The sequence below is a fragment of the Rhinopithecus bieti genome, unplaced genomic scaffold (assembly GCF_001698545.2).
Source record: "Rhinopithecus bieti isolate Rb0 unplaced genomic scaffold, ASM169854v2 scaffold_58886, whole genome shotgun sequence".
NCBI classification, from domain to species: domain Eukaryota; kingdom Metazoa; phylum Chordata; class Mammalia; order Primates; family Cercopithecidae; genus Rhinopithecus; species Rhinopithecus bieti.
In genome coordinates, this window is record NW_016822906.1 from 358085 (window position 1) to 367640 (window position 9556).

General features: G+C 34.1%; 1 long non-coding RNA gene across 1 annotated transcript; it reads right to left on the reverse strand.

Annotated features, from left to right (window-relative positions):
• Window positions 1-328: 328 nt before the first annotated feature.
• Window positions 329-9100, reverse strand: LOC108521340 (uncharacterized). The gene is made up of 3 exons (XR_001883169.1): window positions 8891-9100; window positions 6352-6468; window positions 329-673 (listed from the first exon to the last, which is right to left on the reverse strand). It is a non-coding gene; the product is annotated as an uncharacterized LOC108521340 (long non-coding RNA).
• Window positions 9101-9556: the final 456 nt, after the last annotated feature.

The window sequence follows — 9556 nt, forward strand, 5'->3', positions numbered from 1 at the left end:
AATAATTAATTTTTTTCTAGCCTAAATCCTTTCTTGTGTGCACTTGAGTAAATCACTTTTTTTGTTTTCTGATTCATAAAATGTGAATGTTGAATAAGAAGACAATTAGGCACAAGCTACATGGAACTCCCAAGGAAGCAATTCTTCTTAGTACCCATTTACTCAGTACTCAGAGCCATGGGCACATAGGCATCAACCACTCCACAAGTCAGTCAATATTACAAATCATACATAATAGTATATTTAATGAAAATGTTACAGGTTGAAATTTTATACCAGACAGTAACATTTAACATCAAGAGAAAAGGAGTTAGGAAAAGGGGTTAATGAACCAGTCCAAGAAGAGTGAAGGAGACAAGAAGTGTGTCCAGGCCTGACCCAGGCAATCATCAACATCTTGCCAGGAAGAGTCCTTGATCTGAGCAGAGGCTTCAGAGGCAGATTCTGGGTGCGAGATGGGGTCTGTCAAGGCGTCTTTGTCTAACTGGTGAAGTCCTGCTCACTTCATGGCCCTTGAGTCCTCTGGTGAGGACTGATAGAAAAGGGTTAAGCCCTTTTCTGGTTGGGTGTTGTCTCGATTGATTAGGCAAACATCTGAACTCTGTTGGCTTGATTACTTCAGAAATGTAAGATGAAGTCTTTTTCTAAAATGGAGCCATTTGTGTCAAGGGTGCTTTAGATAAGAAGAAACCACATTTATAATGAACAACAAATTATTGTCAAAGAAATCTGTTCCAGCATGAAAAATGGTATCTCATTAAAAGCCCTTCTCTCCCACGGCTGCAACTGCTCCCATAGCCACTGCTATGGCCTTGTTGCTTCTACTAGTGCTGGCGCTGCCACCACCACCAATTAGGAAGCACATGCTTGGGGCCCTCAGTGCCCCAGACGACCCTGAAGTGTCATAAGCGTGCTACACTGCCGGGTAAGTTGCTTTGTGCCCTGGCTGGCTGCTAGACCTGCAGTTCTGAGTCCTCAGTGTGGATGTTGGTGACTGACATATCTCTGTTGCTCACATACACACACCATTGTCTCAGTGGACTTTACTTACAAAACACTGGTTCAGAGATTAAAATATTAGGAATTTCAAGACAGCAACAGCAGAACATTGAATCAAGTTGGGGTCTTCTGAGATTGGGGTCCCATTTGACACTGACCAGGAGTTATCTACTTAATTTCTATCCCATTCCTTGTGAAAAATAATCTGAATTTTATGTTATCTTTATCATTCTCTCTTATCATTTTTTTCTTAATCAATATATTGCTTAATTTTATTGTGTTGGAGGTTTTTGAAAATATTGAGAGTGTATGCACTTTTCCACAATGTGCTTTTATATATAATTTATTCACGGTAACGTGTTGCATGTAGCTGTAATACTTTCATTTTCCTTCTTATTTAAAATTCAATTATGTGAATACACAAGGTTTTTTTAAATCGACCAATTAATCCGATGCCATTTAGGTTTTTGTTGTTGTTGTGAAGAACAGTGCTGCTAGAAACAGTCTTGCTCAAATACTCTCATGCAACAGTGTATAAACTGAGGACTGAAAACTGGGTTGTAAAGATGTAAATGTTTAAATTCACAAAGATGTGCCAAATTATTTTTACAAATAAATATATATTTTTTATGGTTTCAACTTTCTTGTGGTTTCAACTACCTTTCTTTACGTAAGGTAATGGATTAAGTTCATATAGTAAGCCTCCTCCTAAGTAATAATTAAGAACCTTTAATCCATAGAAATATATTCCCAATTTGCATGCCTCTGATTTTTTACTTAGTTCTTTTTTACACTCTATGAATTAGATATTATCATTGCTCATACTTTATATACACTAACTGCATAAGAATATATCTCTATTTCCTTATTCTATCTTATATTTTGGGAAATAAATTTGTTTTTTAAAAGTGTACCTAATAGAAGTTTTATCAGCATAAGTTCTATGGTAATAAGTGTAGTTTTGAAAGAAAATGTTTATTTTGCCTTTGTTTTTGAAATATATTTTTTGTTACAATTTAAGTATGGCAATCATTTTCTGTTCACATTTTGAAAAAATACATTACTGAATTCTGGCTTTCTTTCTTGCAATTGGGAGTGGTATCTACCTAGTTGTCACTTATTAATAGGTAATCTTTTGTTTGACTTTTCTAGTCATTGGTTTCTCTGCAATGTGTCTATATGAGAATTGTATTTTATTTTGTTCTGCATAGTTTAAATTACACTTTCTGCTTCTGTAGATTCATCATCAGTTTTAGTTAATAATTGGTCATTATTTATTTAAACAGTACTGTTTCTCATTCACTCTATATTTTCTCCATGACTCTGTTTAAACATGAGGTAAAATTTCTAACTTAATTATTCATATTTTCTAACTTTATTTTTGACATTTTTTATCTTATCTTTTGAGGCTCCATTTTGAGAAATTTCTTTAAATAACAGTCTGAGTGCTTCTTTCTTTAGCTGCTTCTAAATTTTATTTAGCTTGAGCATTGAATTTTAATGTAAGTTTTTTTAATTTTCAAGAGTTTTATTTTAGTTATTTTCAAATATTGTTGATCATTTCAAAAAGTATGTTCATGATTACTTATTTTTTATGCAATGTAAATAATTTCCTTAAACATTTTCTAAACATTTATTGTGTTGTCTTAAGTTTGGGGGATTGTATTAGTAAGCGTTCTCCAGAGAAACAGAAACAATAGAAGATAGGTAGATAAATAGAGACCAACATAGATGTAGATGTAAATATATCTTGATCTGATATAGAAAAGATAGATAGGTAGATAGATAGATTAGATAGATAGATAGATAGATAGATAGATAGATAGATAGATAGATGATAGATAGACCTCTATCTCTATCAGTTGATCTGTTTATCTATCATTTGATCTACCTTTTTTTTGGAACTTCCACAATGTGTATGTAGTTTGTGAGCATTCCATAGATTCGTTTCATTCTGTTTATTTTTCTTTAATTTTTAAAAAAATCTTCTGTTCCTCAGAATTGATCATTTTCATTTTCCTATCTTTGCTGTTTCTTTCTTCCAACTGTTCAAATCTTTCCAGTGAATTCTTAATTTTAGGTATTGATCTTTTTGCTTCCAGGATTACCATTTGGTTTCTTTTTTTCTATTTCTTTATTGATATTTCCGTTATTTTCATATATCATTTTTATGACTTTATTCATGTCTTTCACTCTTATTACTTATTTATTTTAACATTTTATAACAGTTGTTTTAAAGTCTTTGTCTAGTAGATCTGTCATCAGGTCTTTTTTAGGGATAGTCTGTTAGTTTTTATTTTCTTTTTAATAGATCATACTTTTATGTTTCTTCGTATTCTTCACGATTTTTTAAAAAACTGATCATTGGAATCAGTAAGTATGGTAAATCTAGAGTTAGCTTATCCTCGTTCCCAGGGTTTGGTGAGTTTTCTGTTTGTTTTGTTTGTTTTCTTTTTAAAAAATGTTTGATTGCTATAGGTTGTCTCTGTGCTGAAGATCAGTCTGAGATGTAAACTAAGGTCTTCTCAGGTCTTCTCTGAGACTGTAGCTTCTCTTAAAAACACACAGTGACTCTCTAATTTTCCACATATATTCGTGTGCTTTCTAATGTCCTACTTTTCAATATCTGGCTCCTCCCAGAAGGGGAAAACCAGAAACATTAAGGGGAAAAATAAAAAGAGCTTGGCCCTTCAAATCTCTTGAATGTCACTTCAGCTTAATGGACCTGACTGAACTTGAACAAGGAGGAGGTGAAGTGCTTGCATCCATGCAACACAATGGCTGTCCCCTCTTTTTCTTCACCTCTTCTATCTAAAGTGGCAATCAGTGGTCATAGTCTAAACCCCGGTATTTGGCAGAGTTGTTTTTGCTAGCTGTGTGCAAGCTGTTCCAGGAATACATGCATAACTTCCTATCTTAAGGCTGGGGACTAGGGAGTGTTTAGCAGCAACTGTGCTAAGAGGAGAAATTGACTAAAATTGACCTCAATTTACCATTTAAGACTTCCACTGAAATTTGCAAGCCCTCAACAGATTCCAGAGTTCCCAAATAGTTACATCAGAAAGATTATCCCAGTGCAATTGTTGTCTGTGGGGAGACAGGTTTCTGGTGCTTCCTACTGTGCCATGTTCCCAGAATCCTTTCTTTATGGTCTTTAAAAATTATATTATAGTTTATTTTTGAACATAAAATATACTTAGTTTAAATTTATTTTAATAAAATTTTAATGCGTTTACCCTCTGCCTTATTCCACAAATAGATTTTCTATTATTGATTGAAAATCAGTTTGGATTGCCTATTATGTAGTAAGCTTTTAGTTTCTAAGAAATCAAAGGAAGTACTTTCTGTTATTAATTGTGACATTTCCTAACACTTTTAAGTTTAGTGTTTAGCCATACTACATTTCAAACTTCATTTTCTTCTGGCTATATCAAGTCTTTAATTTTGTATTTACTTGCTGAATATAATTTCTAAAATACGTAATGTTTATGACAGGAAAAAGAAAATCTAAGTGTATTTATCCAAAATAATATATTGTCTTAATTTTTTTTTTTTTTTTTTTTTTGAGATGGAGTCTCACTCTGTCACCCAGGCTGGAGTGCAATGGCGCAGCCTCGGCTCACTGCAACCTCTGCTTTCTAGGTTCAAGTGATTCTCCTGCCTCAGCCTCCCAAGTAGCTGGGATTATAGGCATGCTCCACCATGCTAGGCTAATTGTGTGTGTGTGTGTGTTTAGTAGAGATGGGGTTTCACCATGTTGGCCAGGCTGGTCTCAAACTTCTGACTTGGTGATCCACCTGCCTCGGCCTCCTCAAGTGCTGGGATTATAGGCGTGAGCTACCAGTACATTGTCTTAACACCATATATTGAATAATATTTTTACTCTCGATTAGTTTTTACTGTTTTGTTTTATAAATGTCTTGATTATTCTAGTCTCTCCCACCTGTTTATCTCTTTATGTTATGCCATTAGCGACTTTACTTTTTCTGTTTCAGCACATTATAGTCCACTCGTTATAGCCTAGTTGCTCAAGAAGAAAATTGGGAATCATTTTGACATTTTGAAATTTTATCTTTTCTCATTTTATTTTATGTGTCCCTATTATTGATACTACTTTCACAGCCTCACCAAATCACAGTTATAAATCACCTTCATTTCATGACTGGTTCCTAGCAATACAGTACTAACTTCTTTTAGCTTAAAATTTTGTTTTTCTATTATGTTCTTTATAGGCTGTCAGAAGCATATCTTTAAAACACAAATGAAAACATGTTGCTTCCTTGTTTAAAATGTTTTCAGTTTCTTATTGCTTTGTTACTTTGCACTCCAAATGACAAAAAGTGTTTTCTATACCCATCTCTTGTCTTATTAAATGGTTTCCCTGTAGTTACTTCTATGTTTTCTTTACTAGGTTGTATAAATAAATAAATACATTTATTACTATACTGTCAATCAGTCAATATATTAGCCCTATTAAGCACTGTGTTAGTAAGTGGCATTAGAAATTTGAACAAAACTCGTCCTTGATTTCAAGTAGCTGACAATCAAAAGAACGACATGTAAAATAAATAAGCACAACAAATGTTACAATAGGAATGATAGCAATTCAGTGTGAAGCAATGGGAACAGAAAAGGTGATGGATGTATTCTCAGTAAAAGATCATTCAGTAGGAAATTTCTAAAATGTAAATATGTATTTTCCAGGTAAAAGAAGGTATTTTCTGTCAAAGAAAGTCACAGGAACAAAGAGGGTTTAGTCTGAGCATACGCAGTGAGGAAAACAAGAGGTTTTCTTCCATTCAAGAATTTTCTTTAAGCATCTATTATGTGTCAGGTTTTAGTATACGCACTGCATATGAAGTAGCGAATTAAACAGTTGTGATTCCAGTCCTCATGAAGCCTGCCTAGTTATAAGACCAGAGAAAAGAAGCATGGCTTTCATGCTGTAAACAATAGTGTTATCTTTGAAATGTCTTATGCTAGGGAGTAAAATGAAACATGTTTGCAATTTATAAAGACCAACCCAGATGTTTTGGGGAAGAGAGGTGGGAAGGTTGGACACCGAGACACCAAATTCTTACTAACATTACTGGTCCAGGTAACTGTTTCTCTACTTGTATTTGTTTATAATCAATATTTTCCTTTTGTCCTTGAAAAACGTTAAAGTGAGTAAATTTTCATAGTCAACAAATCAGTCAGGCAACAGGGACTGCTAACAACTAGAGAAATTCAAGTACTTTCATTTCAAAGTGGCTTAAGAATATTATTTTTTTACATATTGAAAAAGATTTAGCTATTGAAATCTATGCATTTTCTAAAATGAGAGGCCTCACAAACAACAACCAAACTCACAGTTCTTTCTTATTTCCTGTCTTGCAGTCAGAAGACAGATAGTGCTTTGTTCTTTTAGTTTCTTAGTTCAATGGTCTTCAGTTACTGTGCATTGAGTCACATACCAGACTCCAAATTCTGTTGAATAGAATAAATCTGCTTTGAATATTCTTCAAAAAGGTAGCATTATGAAACTTGTAGTAACTTTTTCCCTGCTATTTGTGCAGCAGATTTAAACTTTTTTTTTTTAAACAAAGTCTCATCTGTTGCCCAGGCTGGAGTACAGTGGTGCAATCTCGGCTCACTGCAACCTCTGTCTCTTGGGTTTAAACGATTCTCCTGCCTCAGCCTCCCGAGTAGCTGGGACTACAGGCATGTGCCACCATGCCCAGCTAATTTGTGTGTTTTTTTAGTAGAGATGGGATTTCACAATGTTGGCCAGGCTGGTATTGAACTACTAACCTCATGATCCACCCGCCTCAGCCTCCCAAAGTGCTGGGATTACAGGTGTGAGCCACCGCACCTGGCCCACTATTTTATGTTTGCTTATAAATGCTGTGAACAGCTAAGGTTTTTTAAAAGTTCATACATATTAATAATAGCATAGTTGTTTTATCACCTTAGTAACAAGTAAATCTTTATTCAATGGTACTTCACATATGTGGCTCATTTTTGGTGTATGGTTTTGGCTTGTAAATATAGTGTGTTGAATAAGCATGAAAGGAGTAACAGTCCATATTTGCTTTAAATGACACACATAATAAGCAGATCGTGAAAATAGTGGTACAGCTTCAATCCCAGTGTTCACGGGTCCCTTGTCACAAACTACAATGTCATGGCTCTTTTAAGCCAAAGGGGAAAAAAAGCAGCCTGAAATGCAGTCCTATTTTTCAGATGTTTCTGCAATAGCTATCTCTCTGGGCAACAAAATTTCTGAGGCTGTCCAAAACATAGCAATTTGTCAACAATTTGAAAATAGGTTTGTGGCAAGATGTATTTATTTGACAGTATAATGTAATAATAGACATACGGTAGGATGATGGTTGTAAAGAAAATTATCACTGGTAAGTGTCTTTCCCTGACATTAATTTCAGATGTGTATGGTTGAAAATTCTGACCGATGAAATGATTATGGGTGGATAGATGGACAAAATACATGATATTGTTGCTGTCTCATATCTTCTTCATACATTTACAGAATCCAAATTAAATGGTGCTTACAAAATAGAGAAATTTCAGTCATTTCCCTTTCAATGGAAAACAATTATAAGGTGAAATTTTAAACGTTTTAATATGATATGCCACAGAATTGAAGGAGATGGCAAATTTGGAAGGGCATGAAGTCAACAGCAAAGGTTTTCACTGTTCTACCTCAGATATTTTCACCGCTACTTCACTTTATACCCCTGAGTACCACAATATTATTAATAGATACATGTAAATGTGTATAATGATTGTCATACCTACATAGAATGTAAAAATGGCCAATAAAATTAAAATAAACATTATGTGTGTGTAATATTACGTAATAAACATGCATTGTCTTTAATACATGGCTGTTTATTTATATACTTTTATTATAATTGTGTAATAAAATTATATAGTCCATTGGCATAATACCAAAGTAAAATGTATTAGAAAACCCTCAGACATGTAAATTTCAAAATGCACCCAAATAAAACCTAACCAGATAATCTAGGGTTAACTTGTATTAGATACTATTCTAAGTTTCCAGGAATAGATACAAAATGTTCTTGCTTCTTGGTGATACCAGATAAATGTAACCTTTGAATTAAAAAAAAGTATTATTATTTTTTATTTTAGAGAGGATCTTGCTCTGTCACCCAGGCTAGAGTGCATTGGAGAGATAATAGCTCACTGCAGCCTCACTAACTCCTGGACTCAAGTGATCCTCCCACGTCAGCCTCCTGGGTAGTTGGGTTACAGGTCTCTGCCAAAATGCCTGGCTAATTTATTTTATTTTATTTTTTTGTAGAGATGGAGTCTTGCTTTGTTGGCCAGGCTGGTCTTGAACCCCTGGCCTTAAACTATTTTCCCACCTTGACCTCCCAAAGTGTTGGGGGACAGGCATAAGCTACTGCATCCAGCTACATTTTTTCAAGTTTTTATTGAGATAATTTTAGGTTCACTTACGGTTGCAAAAAAAAATATGGAGATCTGTTTTACAGTTTATCTAGTTTCCTCCAATTGTAAAATCTTACCAAACTATAATTCAGTATTGCAATCAGAATATTGACATTGATGCAATCCATTGATCTTATTTCGAATTTTCCAGTTTTAATTGTACTCAAATGTGCTGATATACATATGTATTTAGCTCGATACAATTTTATCACACGAATAGGTTTGTGTATTCACTGCCGTAGTTAAGACACAGAGTGGCTTCATCCCACCTCCACTCCACTCCCAACCACCATGGCTTCCTCATTCCTATCTAACAGACCCTGGCAACCACTAATCTGTTCTCCATTTGTAAATCTTTTTATTTCAAAATTATTATATAAATGGAATTATACAGTATGTAAGCTTTTTAGATTACCTTATTTCACTCAGTAAAATTCCCTGGAGATGTATCAAGTTGTTGTGTTGACATCAGTCCTTTCTATTGTTAAGTCACATTCCCTAGGATAGATGTATTGTGGTTTGCTCTGCCATTCATCAGTTGAAGGACATCTAGCCCCTTTCCAGTTTTTGACAATTACAGATAAAACTGCTAGAACCATTAATGGAGATTTTTCATTAAACATAAGTTTTCATTTCTGTAGGATAAAAGACAAAGAATACACTTGCTGGGACTTACAGTAATTGAATATAGTAACTGTGTATGGTAATTTATAAAAAGCTGCCCATGTGTTTGCCAGAGTGGCTGTACAATTTAATATTCTACCAGCAATGTTTGAGTTATCCAGTTTTTTTGCATTCTCATCAACATTTGCTGTTGTTGCAGTTTTATCATTTTTAATCTCAGTCATTCTGATGGGCGTTTTGTGATATATCTTGTGGCTTTAGTTTGCATGTCCCTAGAGCATCCTTTTGTATGTTAATTTGCCATTTGTATGTCCCCTTAACTGAATTGTCTCTTCATGTTTTTTTCTTATTTTCTAGTTGGATTGATTGTTTTCATTTTTAAAAATAATGAGTTTTGAAAGTGTTTATACACTGATATATGTATATCAGTTGATATTAGCCATTTAGCATATATAAT